This window comes from Triticum aestivum, chromosome 7D, assembly GCF_018294505.1.
Source record: "Triticum aestivum cultivar Chinese Spring chromosome 7D, IWGSC CS RefSeq v2.1, whole genome shotgun sequence".
Lineage (NCBI taxonomy): Eukaryota > Viridiplantae > Streptophyta > Magnoliopsida > Poales > Poaceae > Triticum > Triticum aestivum.
In genome coordinates this window covers 37,838,578-37,853,540 of record NC_057814.1, presented here as the reverse complement: position 1 = coordinate 37,853,540, position 14,963 = coordinate 37,838,578, and positions in this window count along the sequence as shown.

The window sequence follows — 14,963 nt, the reverse complement described above, 5'->3', positions numbered from 1 at the left end:
GGGTCGAGAATTAATCCCCTGGTCTCCTGGTTGCCGAGGGATACATCTAGGAGACAAATAAACAATCTCCGTGAGCTTGAAGTATTGGATATCCAAAAAACCAATGTGCCTGCGTCTTCAACAGTAAATGGTTTACTCCTGAAGCTGAAACGTTTGTTGGCTAGTGCCTTGTTCAGGGCAACTATCTAGTGTCAAAGGTTCCTCACAAGATCGAAAAAATGTTGAACATGGAGGTACTGTCCATTGTCAAGGTACAAAATATTCAAGATTTGAATGTTATTAGAAAGTTCTGGCAGTTGAGAATTCTTGGTGTGCTCATTGAACACAAGGATGAATTCATTAGGGATTTTCTTCGAGCTATCAGTGGCCTGCACGAGTGCCTCCGGTCTCTGTCACTCACTTTTCGCATGACTGCGTAAGAACCTTCCGATGAAGACTTTACAGAACAAGATCTCAAACACTAGGTACACTCTCCCAAGCTTCTCGATAGCCTAAGCATTACAGGAACCACACTGATCTGACCAAAGAAAGTTTCAAACTAGCCAAGGTAACTCTAACTAGAACCAAGCTGAAGGAGGCTGATCTGAAGATCCTTGCTAAGCTGCCCAAGATAGTCTGTTTTAGGCTCCGTGATGAGGCATACTCGGATAGCAAGCTCACCTTCAGCAAGGAAGAATTTCAAAATCTCAAGTGCTTTCTTGTTGAAGGATCCAACATGTCTGACATCAGCTTTGAAGGTGGAGCTTCTAAGCTCGAGACGATTGTTCTGTGCTCCACAGATGGCACGCCTACAGTCTCTTTCTGGAGTTCAAGACCTGCAGGAACTCAAGGAAGTTGAGTTGAGGAACAGCAATACACTTTCATTGTTTAACAAGGCAAAATACATATCAAAGGTGACTCTGTGTCGTACAATTCTGAGTCAAGATGAGGTAGAGATTCTTGCCTAGATACGTAACATGTGCAGCCGAGTACTCCAGGAAACATCTTATGTACAGAGCCAGCTTATCTTCTACAAAGACGACTTCCCAAGGCTATACCTTCTTATCGTCGACTATTCTGTCATCAGCAGTATCCGGTTTTACTAGCCAATCTGCTACTAAGCTCGAGAAAATCATCCGGTCCTACACAAAGGGCACACTACTCTCTGGCATTGATAACCTTCCAAAACTGAAGGAGCTCGAGTTCAATGGTGATTTTGTCCCTGATGTGGTGAAAGAAGCAATGAAAAAAAATAAGAACAAACCCAAGCTTAGACACAACAAACCAGAAAAACAATACAAAGAAGCGGGAAACATAGCAGAAAAGAAAGATGCTCCAAGTTTCCCATCATTCTGGGAGAAAGAGGATTGACGCCGGTCGCCGGAGGAGCCGCTCCTGGCATCCATTCATCATCGACTCCCATCCCATATGGTTTGTGTGTGCCCTTTGCTTTACCATTGTGTGTTACTGTCCGCCCCGCATGTGTGGGCATATATATACTGTACGTCTATGTATGTATATTGAGTGAGTGCATGTCCCTACTTCCTACTACTTACAACATCTACAACCGTACTTGGCAAATCCGGCCAGGCGCGTCCGCGGGCACTGACCAGGCACGCCTCACATTTCCTTCTCCACGTACAACTCTCATATTCATCCCCTAAATCCATACAAAAGCATGCAGATATATAGCTACACACTACGTTCTATACTACTCAAATTTTCCTCCTTGTCGGTGATGGCCGAAGCCGCCTTCGCCGGAGCCAGAGCCACCAGCGCCTGAGCCTGGGCCGCCTGCGCCGCCTACATCTATTGCCGACGGCGACGTCTGGCCTCCGCAGCCGACTCCAAGCGGACGGAGTTCGGGATGGCGTGCTGCTCCGGCCACACGCCCACGTCCTCCTCCATCGTCGGCGCCTCCTCCTTTCCCACATCGAGTGGCGGCGCCTCCTCCTCTTCCTCCGCCGGCTCCTGCTCCTGCTCCTCCTCCTCTTCCTCCTCCCCAGCACCTCCTCCTCAACCTCCTCCTGCTCCTACTCCTCTTCCTCCTCCCCGGCACCTCCTCCTCAACCTCCTCCAAATCCTCCTCCTACGGATCCGGACCTGCTCAAGGAGGAAGAGACGGTGCTAGATCATGTAGTAGCGGCGGCGTGGGGGCATGGCTAACGGGCTCGAGTGGCGGTGGAGGGAGGGAAGAGGCAGATGTGCTAGGGCTGGGGTGCCGGCCGGCTTAAATAGTCGGCTACGGCCTCGGGCGGCACCACGCGGCGGTCACACCATGGCGACGGTCGAAGCGCCCATTGGACCGTCAGGTTTCCCGGCAAGTCCGTGTGGGGCCACGCCGTCAGGCCGACGTGGCGGGCGTGCCCGGGCGCCCCATATCCGCCTCATATTTGGGCTGGATATGGGGGGTGCCGGTCAGCCCGGGCGTTTGAGGGTCCCGTCTGGGTCAAAAAAATCGTGACCGGGCGGCCTGCCCGGGCGTATGAGGCTGGTTTGTGAGGTCCAGTTGTAGATGCTCTTATTCTACATCTGTCTCCTGTAAATAAGATTGAGCATGTAATGGTGTGTACATCAGTACATGTGTGCCCTGTAACTAAGATTCTGCATATGTAATGGTGTGTACATGTGTGCCCTGTAAATAAAATTGAGCAATTGTAATGGTGTGCCCTGTAACTAAGATTGAGCAATTGTAATGGTGTGTCGTTTGTGCCCATGGATTCGGAGGTGTCTACTGCCTGAGTGAGTGATAAGATCAGGAGGTGTGAGAATTAATCCTCTCGTCTTCAGGTTGCCAAGTGGTTCATCCAAGAGTGCTGTCTGTTTCTGAGTTCCCGGCAGACTGTACTAGGAGATCTAGGCAGGCATCTCCTTTTGAAAGTGCCCATCAATCAGATCCCCATCGCTGCGTTCCCTGCAGCGCGTCTCGAATCGACCTACTTAAGATCGGCCTGCTTTCCCTGAACATCTCGATCCCATACGGATCGGATCCGCTGGGCTGACCTGACACCAACATGTCCCCCTACCCTACCCCAAGCACCAGAATTCATACCTTTGACAACCAAAATCCAGCAAATCTGATCCCGCTTCCGGTCAAGAGCCGCCGGCGCAGGAGCGCTGCCGACCGCGTCGCCCTGAATTTTCTCGCGGTCTACTCACCAGTAACCTGTGTTATTTCCAACGGTGCACGTCCATGCGGGAGTCACCAGTCAGGACTCAGGACTAGGTGGTGTTTTCAGTTTTGGGTGTGCACTCTGTACCACTGATTCCTCCCTGTCCAAAACAGCAAAAGCAACCTTCGGAAGTTGAAAAACACTCGTGCAGCAAAACAGAGCTCTCTCACTGGTGGGAGGCCTCTGTTTTCAAATGTTCCTTCGAGTTTTGTTATGGTTTGTGTCCTACTCAGAAAGACTAGACGACGGCGGCTCACTGAAGATGGAATAAGGTTCTCCCCGCCTAGCCCCCGTCCCAGCGGTGTGTCTAGCATCGCAGTGGGCGTGTGAAAGTATGTCTCCGGCGGATCTGTACGTGGTGTATTTGCTCGGATCTGGTCGTACTTCGTGTACGTTCGTGTGTCTTCTTTTTGGATCCTTCTGATCTACGCTACTTTTAACCATCGGTGGTTGCTATTCTGTTGCGCTGGACCTGTGAGACCATAGTACAACGACTTCCCGACTGCCTACTACAATAAATTTTGCCCAGTTCGGGCGAGGGAGGGGCGATGACGACGGTGCGCCTTCGGCTTGCTTTAGTGCTTGTAGTTATCGCTAGGTGGTCTACGAATGTAGATGCAATTTTTATTATTTCGGGTGTCCGTTGTACTATCATGATTGAACATTAATAGATGGGACCGCCCATACCTCATGTGCCCGAAAGATATATTTCATAAGTCCATTAAATCTTCATCGAGTGGCTGAAAATAGATCAGGTCACTGTTTATCTTCAACCTCCATATTCTTCTTCCTCGTGTGTAGCCGTCGGCCAACTCCCTAATTGTCTGCCTCATTCCCCCCGCCCTCCCCTCGGCCTCCCTCCACTGCCGTGGTGGTCACCGCCCTGGCGATACCTCTAAGCCCCACACCGGTGAACAACCCCGGCGATTCCCCTGCATGCCCACACCCCTAAGATAGATAGTGAGGCTCCAACTTCCCCGCAAACATGCACCCCCACATCCCTAAGATATATAACGAGGTTGCCTCTTCTCCGGCGAGGTCCGGTCTCCACATAGCACACTCGGGAAGAATAAAAAAGTGACGGACACCAAGAAAAAAATCAAGCACCTGAGGTTTAGCAAACCAAAATGATTTTCATTTAAATGAGGCTAGCTGATGATAGTTCGTTTGCACGCCAATGTGTTTTGCTTTTACTTTTCCTCGCGCAGAAAAGAGGAACATTTCATTTGTGCGACCTACTACCTGCTTTGTTGCCACTTTTTTATTAAGCCAAACAGAGAGTATTTCTTTGACAAGCTAAAGAATTGTCATGCCATTATGGTGTAGTTATAACCATTGGTGAATGTTTGCCCACATGTTAATCTTGGGACAACCCATTGGCCATAAAAGAATGTAATCAAGTTTGTCGATGGAGGCACATCAGATGGTGCAGAGAAGGCATGGTTGCCGGGCAAAGGAGTTGAAAATACCTATTGCAAGGTAGCCTCTGATTCATGTGTACATAGGATTTTTCACTTAAGTACTATTTTCCCAGTGTCTTCTCATAATTACAAGTTGAAGAATGGTATGGCTTAAATTTTGGTTCAGACAGTTTTGATTGGATCCAAAGTTCACCATACGCTCTTGTCAGTTACAAGAACTACATGGCGGAGGATAGACCAAACCGAGTGAAAAGAAATTAAGAGGTAGAAGCAGTAGCAGCGGAGCCGACCCTAGCAAGTACAGATAAGAATAAACTAAAATCTAGAAAGAAAAATGGACGAATGGGAGAAGAACAATTATGAAGTACAGATAAGAACAAACTAAAATCTAAAAGAGTAGTACAACGTCGTTCCTCTCTTTGTATGCGTTCAGGCCTTGATCATACCTGACAGTTACTCTATTACTGTTCTCTTACTAAAGAGTGGTACATCACACCCGTGTCAGCCCCGCCACCATGTTGCCGGCCGGCCAGCGAGCATCTCTGGCCCATTCCTGCCGGCAGCCCGCTTGATTCTCGCCGGTGCTCACCATGTCAGCCCCATCCCCCGAGCACGCCATCGTCGACGGAACTCAGTACCTAGGTTGGCCGCCTCCCGCCAGCTCACAAGGTTCCCGTCGTGTAGTCCTAAGTCCACTTAGGACTACCCTTTGGCCATAAAGAAATCGAATCAACTGTGCACATTGGAAGGAAGTTGCTACTGGCAAATCAGATGGATGGCCCAGAGAAGGCATGGTTCCCTGGCAAAGAGAAATTAGATCTTCTTGTGCTAGGTACCCTTTGATCCTTGTGTATATAGGAGTATTTATCTAGCAAAAAAAAAAATCCCAAAGTCTTCCAGTCTCACAACATATTTTCTTTTCCCAAAAGGAGGTCGATGCCCCCGGCCTCTCCATCATTGTGATGCAGACAACATATGTATCATGATACTCACACTTTTGTACGATCGGGTTGATAGAGGCAAAATTTGTAGTGACAATTACAACATCAAAACTTGGGTTAGAAGCAATGATGTTTATAATACCTGGCCAGCCGTAGTTGTCTAGTATCACTTCATGGGGCAATGACCTTAATAAATGATACTCCCTCCGATACATAATAAGTGTCGCAGTTTTGAACTAAGGTTGGACAACTTTTGTTTAAAATTGCGACACTTATTTGGGATCAGAGTGAGTAATAGTACTTCTGCTACACATGAATTTCATCTACTCTATTGTACATCCCCAACGACTTTCTACATGACAACGGCGTGCAATTTACAGTTTCACTCAACAATCTTGGAAATCTATTATATACTCAAACTACGTGACAAATTAATCATAAAAAGAGAAACATGCTGAAGAAATTTTTAAAAAGCAAATATGTAACAATTGATTCAATAAGTCAATAATCCAGCTGACATTCAAAAAAGCATAGATTGGGAGTTTAAACATTCTCGTCTAGAATACATATATTTGCACACTAATCTTTACCTAATATTAACGGATGGATGCTTTCATAGTTCTCCATAAGTCATCCTTTTTATCCGTTGATTTTGTGATAACTATAAAGATCAACCGCTGAGATTTAAAATTAGATTTACACACGTGTATGTAAGAGAAAAAACGATGCGGGACACAGCGAGCCCACGATTTCACCTTCCCGTATGCACTTGCTTCTGATCGATCTCATCTCCTCGCAATTAAAAAAAACTCATCCCCTCCTAAAAAAAGAAAAACTTCTCCCCAGAAGCGCCGCCGCACGCATCTCCCATCGATGCGCCGCCGTCCCCCGTTTCCATGCTCTGCCGTGCCCCCACCGCTCCCACTCGACGTTTGTGCTTCCAGATCGAAGCCCATGACGGCGGCGCTCCCAGATCGGCGACGCGACACCCCTGGCTCGTCCTCATCAAGGAAGCGCGGCTTCCAGCGAACGACGACGAAGGGTGGCCCTCGGATACGCGCTCCCGCAGCTGACGGCGGCCATGACGAGGTTGCTCCAGAGGGGCGACCCTCGTGACGAGAGAGGGTCCTCTGCATACATGGGGCGCTCACCCCTGGTTTCAGGTACCGCGCACACCTCGCCTCTCCCACTCCTAATCCAGCTGATGATGTTTGGTGCGGAGATGTACATGCGGGCATTCAACACCACGGACGGACGGAGGCTGGGCAGAACCCAGCCATGTACGTCCAGAGGCGGTTGCCGGACAGGCTGGAGCGAGGCGGAGCACACAGGAGGTGGCCGGGTCGCACTCGACATGCGGCGGATTCGGCCCATGCGGCCAGCGCGCCATACGGGTCCACCAACGCCGCCCGGAAGACCACCAGCCGTCCAACCCCAACACCTCCTTGTTCACCGGCATCGGCATGTCGCCCGTGACCAGCGCGGGCGCCCCAACGAGGAACGGCGGGAGGAGGAGGAGCACACGCGTAGGAGCCGCCATTTTCTGATGGATGGAGGCAATGGTGGATTGTATGGAACGGAGGTGGCGGTCGATGGGCAGATCTGGTTGGCTAGCTAGATGGTGTGTGGTGCAGTGGTCGAGCTGGGCGTTTTGGTTTCAGCATGGTGGAGGCAGGTGCGCGAGGGCTGAGCAGCAACAGCTCACCGGCGGCATACCAGCCGAGATGAAGCTCTGAATTAAGTATGTGCTGGTTAATTTTGGCTTCAATTGTTGTCCCTTCGATCTGGAATAGACGGCAGATGCGGGGCTCCTGCATGTAACCTTAAATTCCTCCTCCTCCTGCTGTTCCTCCTCGTTGTTGTTCGTTGTTGTCACACACAGCAAGTCACCGGATCCCTGTCCTGCATGAACCTGGCTATCAGGAATTTAAGATGTGCATGTCTATCAAATTTTATTTCGTTGTTGTGTCGTGTGCAACTGTGTAACTGTGCATACGTATGTTTAGACAGTATAAATTGTGAGAGCGAATAAAATAGCTAGAACTCCACTATAGCTAGCTCGATGTCTCCAAAGTAATAAACAACCAGAAGAACTAGCTGTGTGTGACAACAATGAACTAAGTAGTGTGATAAGCACACTTCGAAAGTTACTTCAAACTAGCTGTAGCACAGAGATTACAAAACGGAAATCCCAAGATAGTTTTTGACGTCCTTTGATATGCCTATGAATAGTGAGTGCTGATTGGATGCACAGATCAATTGATGAGACACACGAATTGATGAGGAAAAACTGGGTCAAAAGTCAATGCTTTCTAACTTTGACCAAACAAATTTAAAAAGGTACGAAGATAAAACACATAGAGTAAAATGCATTGATGGCCACTGTATTTGTGTCAAAAATTCACTTTGATCACTGGATTCAAGAATACGGTAACTATATACGTGTTTTGATGATTATATGATCACTGGTTCATCATATAGCTCCGTATTTTATCTAAGTTTACCGGTCAGACTTCAAACGTGGCAAATAACTGTTGGTTCCACGGTTTCACTCCTTCCACCACACACGTCTCCTCCCACCGGTTTTACTATTGGTTTTATTTGATTTTCTTCCAAAACTTTTCCACGGTTTCCTCCGAACGAAGTGTTTTCCTCTTTTCTCTCATTCCGGCCCTTGATAAATCAAAATCACAGAGATTCGTTAGCCTCCACATAAAGGAATCAAGTCATACGGGTAAAAAAAGATCATCACTTTTCAGTTCCAAAAACAATCAACAGAACTAAATCAAACATTTTCTATCCTTTCCCATAGTGGTATGTCTTTTGGGGCCGTCTAAATTTCATATTACCCGGAGTTCTCTGATGTCTCCGAATATACTGATCTCACGAGGTAATAAGTTTTACAGCGTTAGCATACTTAGAATGAGAATCAAATGTTAAAGCATGCAGTGTTCAGGAACTAAGTCCAAAATCATGTTATCGGTTTTTTTAAATTCTAGGCTGCGAGCATTTCTTCTGGGAATTGTTTGGGAAATATTCGAGTATTCTTGATTTTCGTCTTTCTTACGCCTTTTGTCATCACGCTAATATATATTTTGTCGTAATGACTGTACATTCAACTATGGTATCAAGTAATTCTTTACCGATTCGTCGATTAAACTGCTAAATGTTTCCCATAGCAACGCACGGGTATTTTCCTAGTTCTAAATGAAATTCCCATCAAGCTAGCAAATCTCAACAAACTGAAACATCTTCGTCAATGTTCCCCTCTTACAACCATATCCTCTCTTATAGCCACATCTCCATGTTCCGGCTGCTGAGTACTGACGGTTTCAAGGGTGAACGAAAAGTACACATAACGTCAGAACAAATTTTACGAATTTCTTAGAGGCACAATTTATTATCCAGGAAGCAATGGCATTTCGAAAATGATTGTCTATGACAATTCCATTGCATGTTCATGTGTTTTGATTCAATTTTCACTCAAAACATGCTAATTTTTTTGACAATTCAATTGCTTTGATTATGTGTTTTCAATAATTTTCGTCGCATGGAAGAAAAGGATGGTTCATCTGTGGGACCTGCCTACTTGTAGTTTCTTTTCTCTAGCCAAAGACAATATTCTTTCAAACTGGCTAAATCATCGTCATGTCAATAGGTTATTGTTAAAATACATCATATACTTTTTAAATGACACAAAAGAGTAGCCATATTCATTGATTAGGAAAGAAGGTTTAGACACAACCGAACAAGCGGGGAAAACAAATGGGTGGTTACCGCCAGAAGCCTCGAGATGGCTTCTTCATTTGTTTTGTCAATGCGGAATCCAACACGGATGGCGGTATTGCAGAAATGCCCATGGTAGATTCTTTTTTCTTTTCTCGAATATGCACGAGTGTGCATATTATATATTAAAGAAGAAAGGCAAAAGAGTGCCTCCACCAAGATTACGCAAGTTTCTTACACTTACTCCTCACTACTCGTCCACCTATGCAAACTATGGAAGAAAGGGTCAACATTCCCTTTAAACTTCCCAGCTACCGACCAGGACAAACCTTCGGTACGCACTCTACCTAGAAGCACCTCCCTCGACGGTGATGCTCCATCAAACACAATAGCGTTTCCATGCTTCCACAGTTCCCAGAGCATAAGGATAAAGATGGTATGAAGATCCTTGCGCGGTAGGTTATTTGTCCCTTGCTTATCCCGAAGCCAAGTGTGCAGGGAGTCTTGTGCCGTCGGTGTCCACTCCGGCTTTCCCAACACCGCACACACCACCGCCCATGCTGATCTAGCAAACACACAAGTAAGAAGCACGTGGTTAATCATTTCCTCCTCCTGGTCGCACATGGGGCAAGCATCCTGATGCGGTAGCCCTCTCCTCGCAAGTCTATCCGAGGTCCAGCACCGGTCTCGCAGAGCCATCCAGGTGAAGAACTTGCAAGTGGAAGGCGCCCTGGAAGTCCAAGTCATCTCAGCCATTGGCTCCACCGTACGGCCCCAAAACTTTGCCGCGTATGCCGACCTCACCGAATACTTTCCATTGTTCTCCCAAGCCCAGGATAACTTATCCGGCACGTCCACGTCCGGCACCCACGTGCTTACTCTAAGCCATAGTGAGAGGAACTCCGTCAGTGCCTCCTCTCCCATCTCCGGTCCAACGTCCAGCGCCCAAGATCCATCCTCGACTGCCGGGGCAACAAGCCTCGTTGATTTTGCGTGTGGCGGTACCATGGCATAAATAGTTGGCGCAAGGTCTTGCACCCTCATGCCATCAATCCAACGGTCCTCCCAAAAGAGCGTGGTAAGTCCGCAATGCACCTCGCTCATGGGCGCTGCCTGGAACAAAAGTCTCGGTTCCGGTGGAGCCCTAATCTTGAACTCGCTCCACGGTCTGCTCGTGTCCACCCTTTGCAACCAAAGCCATCTAGTCTGCATGGCCACATTGAGCCATCTGAGATTAGGCAGCCCCAATCCACCAACCCATTTTGGCGTACAAACCGAATCCCAAGCGACAGCACAGTTTCCACCGTTTGCAGTGGCCCTCCTACACCAAAGGAAACCTCTGCACACCTTGTTCATTGCTGCAATAGTCTTCAATGGGAGGTCCAGCGCCATCATTGCATGTATGGGCATGGCGCATAGCATGCATAGACTGTACCAAAGTAAGCCGTCCACTCTTCGGCATAAGGGCTGCCTTCCACTTAGGTAGGCAGTTTGCCATCTGATCAACCAAGTACTGCAACTGCGCCGGTGTTTGCTTTCTCAAAGTCAGAGGTAATCCCAGGTATTTGATTGGAAACGTCCCTCGTGGACAACCCAACTCCTGACTCGCCATGTTGATTTCCTGATCATTACATCTTATTGGGAGGGCAGCTGATTTCCTCATGTTAATCCGCAAACCTGACGCCTCCCCAAACATGGTGAATATGCGCTTGCTAACCTCAAGCTCCACCGGTGTAGGTTTGATGAACACCACCACGTCATCCGCAAAGATGGAGAGACACTGCCTCAAACCTCTCCGGGCCAAGGGTTCCAGAATACCCCTCCTTGTGGCCCGGTCAAACAGCCTCTATAGTGGCTCCATCGTAAGAATAAAGAGCATCGGCGAAATTGGGTCACCTTGCCTCAACCCCTTGCAATTCTATATGGTGTCCCCGGGGTCTCCATTCACCATAATCTTCGTGGAGGAAGTTGCAAGTATGCCACAGATCCACGATCTCCACCTTGGGCCGAAACCAAGTTGTTGCATCACCTCAACCAAGAAGGGCCATTGTACAGAGTCGAATGCCTTCGAGATATCGAGCTTTAGTAGAACCGTAGGCATTCTTAGAGCATTAAGCCTTCGAGCCGTGCTTTGGACCAACATGAAGTTGTCATGCAGAGATCTACACTTGACGAAAGCACTTTGGTGATTTCCCACGAGTTTCGGAAGCTGCGTCACCAACCTACAAGCGAGCATCTTCTCAAAAATCTTTATTGCCCCATGGATGAGGCTAATCGGTCTAAAGTCAGCCACCTCCAAGGCACCGTCCTTCTTGGGCAACCCATGGTAGATTCCGTTGATATCAGTGTACAAGCTCCTGATAGGACAGAGAAGACAACGTTGCCTAGCTACATGGACATGGTTTTCGCGTGTGAGATACTCTGTAGTTCAACTCGACATACATTTTCGTAAATAACATAATTTTCCTAATATCTTCCAATCCCACAACATATGCGACAAGACAATCAGTCTTGTACGCATACTCGAAGCACGTTGAAAGACACCTGGAAAAGGGTGCTACTTGTAATCTTTGCAGCATGAAACTGGGTTCGAACCATTGCCATTTATAGTCCCTGGGCGGTAGTAATGTACTAATCTCGCAAAAAAAGGGCATGCATATCGTTGCACGTGTACCAAGGTCTATTCAAGCCCACTGACATCTAACTGTTCACCCAGTCAACTCAGCTTGTAATTGCTCCAAATAACTAATGTGCCTTGCTTTCGGAGACAAGCGAGAAAAAATTATGCCCCTTATTTTTTAGATCGGAGGGACTATTAAGGAGAATAGTACGGAATCAATGATCACAATATTTCCACTGATCAAAATCTAATTTATTACATCTGCAATAGATTTCAGCTACTGGCAGTACCGAGGGTGAATCAAACATACCGAGGGTCAATAAACATACATGGACAGGACCTACTTCACTCTTTGTTGTCACTCGTTTACGATACCACCCTCAGTGACAATGGCGTCTCGATGCATCTCTCCCAGCGCAAAATAAGAACAAAAATGTAAGGACCCTAAAAGCACTATAAAAGCCAGCTAAGCTGGAGCTTCACATATCTCACCTGGGAGGGCGTACATGTAAATCATTCTTTATAAAGCTAATTGTGTTGCTAGTAAACTACTTGTATTGCTAATTCACAAAAAATCACAAGTGTCAGAATTTCACTTAAAGACTTAGCCGTGGGGTACATGCCAATATTCATTCAACTGAATTCTCGACACTTCAAAGTCTTAGTTTAACTGAAACTAGCATAGGTTGGATAACGACGAAGCCTCATCAATGATAGGCATACGATCGAACTAGAACGAAATCATCACATATGAGTGCAATATATGTGGTCGTTTGTGGTGAAGGCCATTGTATATGTATGAGTCAGGATTTTCTGCAGGACGCCATTTTGGATGAGTTCCTCATCCGTTACATGGTATCCATGGAGCGAAGCAGGGGAGGAGTACCACAACATGTCGATCGCAGAGGGGCCTGGTCTTGCCGCGCCACCCTTTGCTGCAGAGGAAATTTCTAGTGATGTGGGTATGCACTAGGGTTTTCACTTTTAGTGAGATTTCAATGAAATTCACTGAATTTCACTAATTTCAGCAGTCGCCGAAATATTTACCTTTCGGCCAAAATGTTTCAGCAATTTCATTAGTACACGTGAATTCAAATATTTTACAAAAATAATTTCAGAAAAATCAAATATTTATTTGAATTCAAGTGAATAATTCGGTTTTTTGGCCGAAACACAAACTGAAATCACCGAAATTCACTGAATTTCGATGATTTTGGTTGATGCTGAAATTTTTCTAAAACTGAATTTGAAAACCTTGGTATGCACTAACTTGCATGGTACAGTGAGCGGCAACTCTAGTCGTTCAAATTCGGCAGTGATCGACTTCTAACAGTAGAACATGCATGTTTCCATCTACACTTTGTTGCAGCATTGTTATCAGGTAAGTAGTATCGACGTTGTAAGACGTTGTAACATTATTTTTATGGGAGTGGCAGTTTTCTCGCTAGCTGCTTGCTTTGCACTGTCTTCATACCGTCCAATCCTTAATCATGCTTAGTAGTGCTGAGTCGCAGCAACTATTAATATTGTTCTTCTAATGGACAACAACCTGCTCCGGCAAACAATTCTTTGGATGAGACACTACACGGGAACTTCAATCCGCGAACTCCCAAAATACAAACCGTCTCAACACTTTTCAAATTTCATACTGAGCCGCAAGGTACAAAGCTAGTGCAGTGCATTTCAGCCAGCTTGGGAACGGACTTGTGGGAAGAGGCTCTGACTGATGACGATTAGCAAGGATGAACGAAAAGTCCACAAAACTTGTGGGAAATCACATTCTAAAATGTACTAAACTTGGCTATGCTCTTTGTTAATTCATTTTATAAACCGTTATAAGCGTTATAATTCTTTCATTTTTCTGATTTAGCTGTCCCAATACATATTTAAACCGTGTTTTCGGCTTACAAAAGGACAAATCGGCCGGCCTGAGTTACTTGACCAGACGATGTTGATCCACACAGTTCCACGCCCATCGCCTCTACTCCTTTGCATCGGAGAGACGACTTCAGTTGCAAGACCTACTCCCTCACATGCAAGATATGTTTCCTCCCCTGTACGCATCGCGTCACCAGGTCAGTTCCTCGGGTGGATCCTCACCAGGTCAGGCTGCCTCAACCACTTCCAAGTGAACCTTGACAAACAACACGGTATTACTTCTAAAAGATAGCAAGTAAGTCTGGAGTACTTCAGTTTCGAGTTGATGTCTTTTTTCCTAGAGGCAAGGCCAAAGATAGCAAAGTTTTACTTTTGAAATAAAGGCAGCAGTGTAATTATTAGCTGTCATTAAAATCAATATTTGTCTCATGAAAATGCCTACCATATAAATGACTGAAATTCTTCTCTGGAAGTTTCTTCTCTGCTAAACCTACGTATGCTTCTTAACCAACACATGAGCAATCACTTGGTAGACAGTACATACGTGTCAGGTGTACATCAGTAAGATCATGCAATTAAAATCTATTGTGGCCATTACCTACACAACCTTTGTATATGTTATCCCGATTAACATGTATGGAAACAACAGAAAAACAAGGACAATTAAGTACCACCAAGGAAACTATTACCAGATCACAAACAATAGCAAGCAGAAAAAATAACATAAAACAGTGACGTAATTCCCCTGTGTATCTAATGTATATGCTTGTTTAGGGAAAACCATATATCTTTAGTAATACCTTATAAAGAATATTAGAAGTGGAGAAATAAGAATCACATCACCAAATAACAATTAGAATCTAGGCTGCGAGCTCCCTTCCCCCCACTAGTAGAAAACAGGGCTTTGGTTCGCCCAGAAAAGAGCATTAATCCCGGTTGCATTATGAACCTGGACTAATGTGAGCATTAGTCCCGGTTCGAGCGGCTAGGGCACCGTACAGGCATTAGTCCCGGTTCAAATGGGACCTTTAGTCCCGGTTGGTGCCACGAACCGGGACTAAAGGGTGCGATGACCATTAGTACCGGTTCGTGGCACCAACCGGTACTAAAGGTTAGACCTTTAGTCCCGGTTCGAGCCACCAACCGGTACTAATGGGGTTTGAGGCATTAGTACCGGTTCATGGCACGAACCGGTACTAAAGGTCCCATTTTCAAACTCTACCCC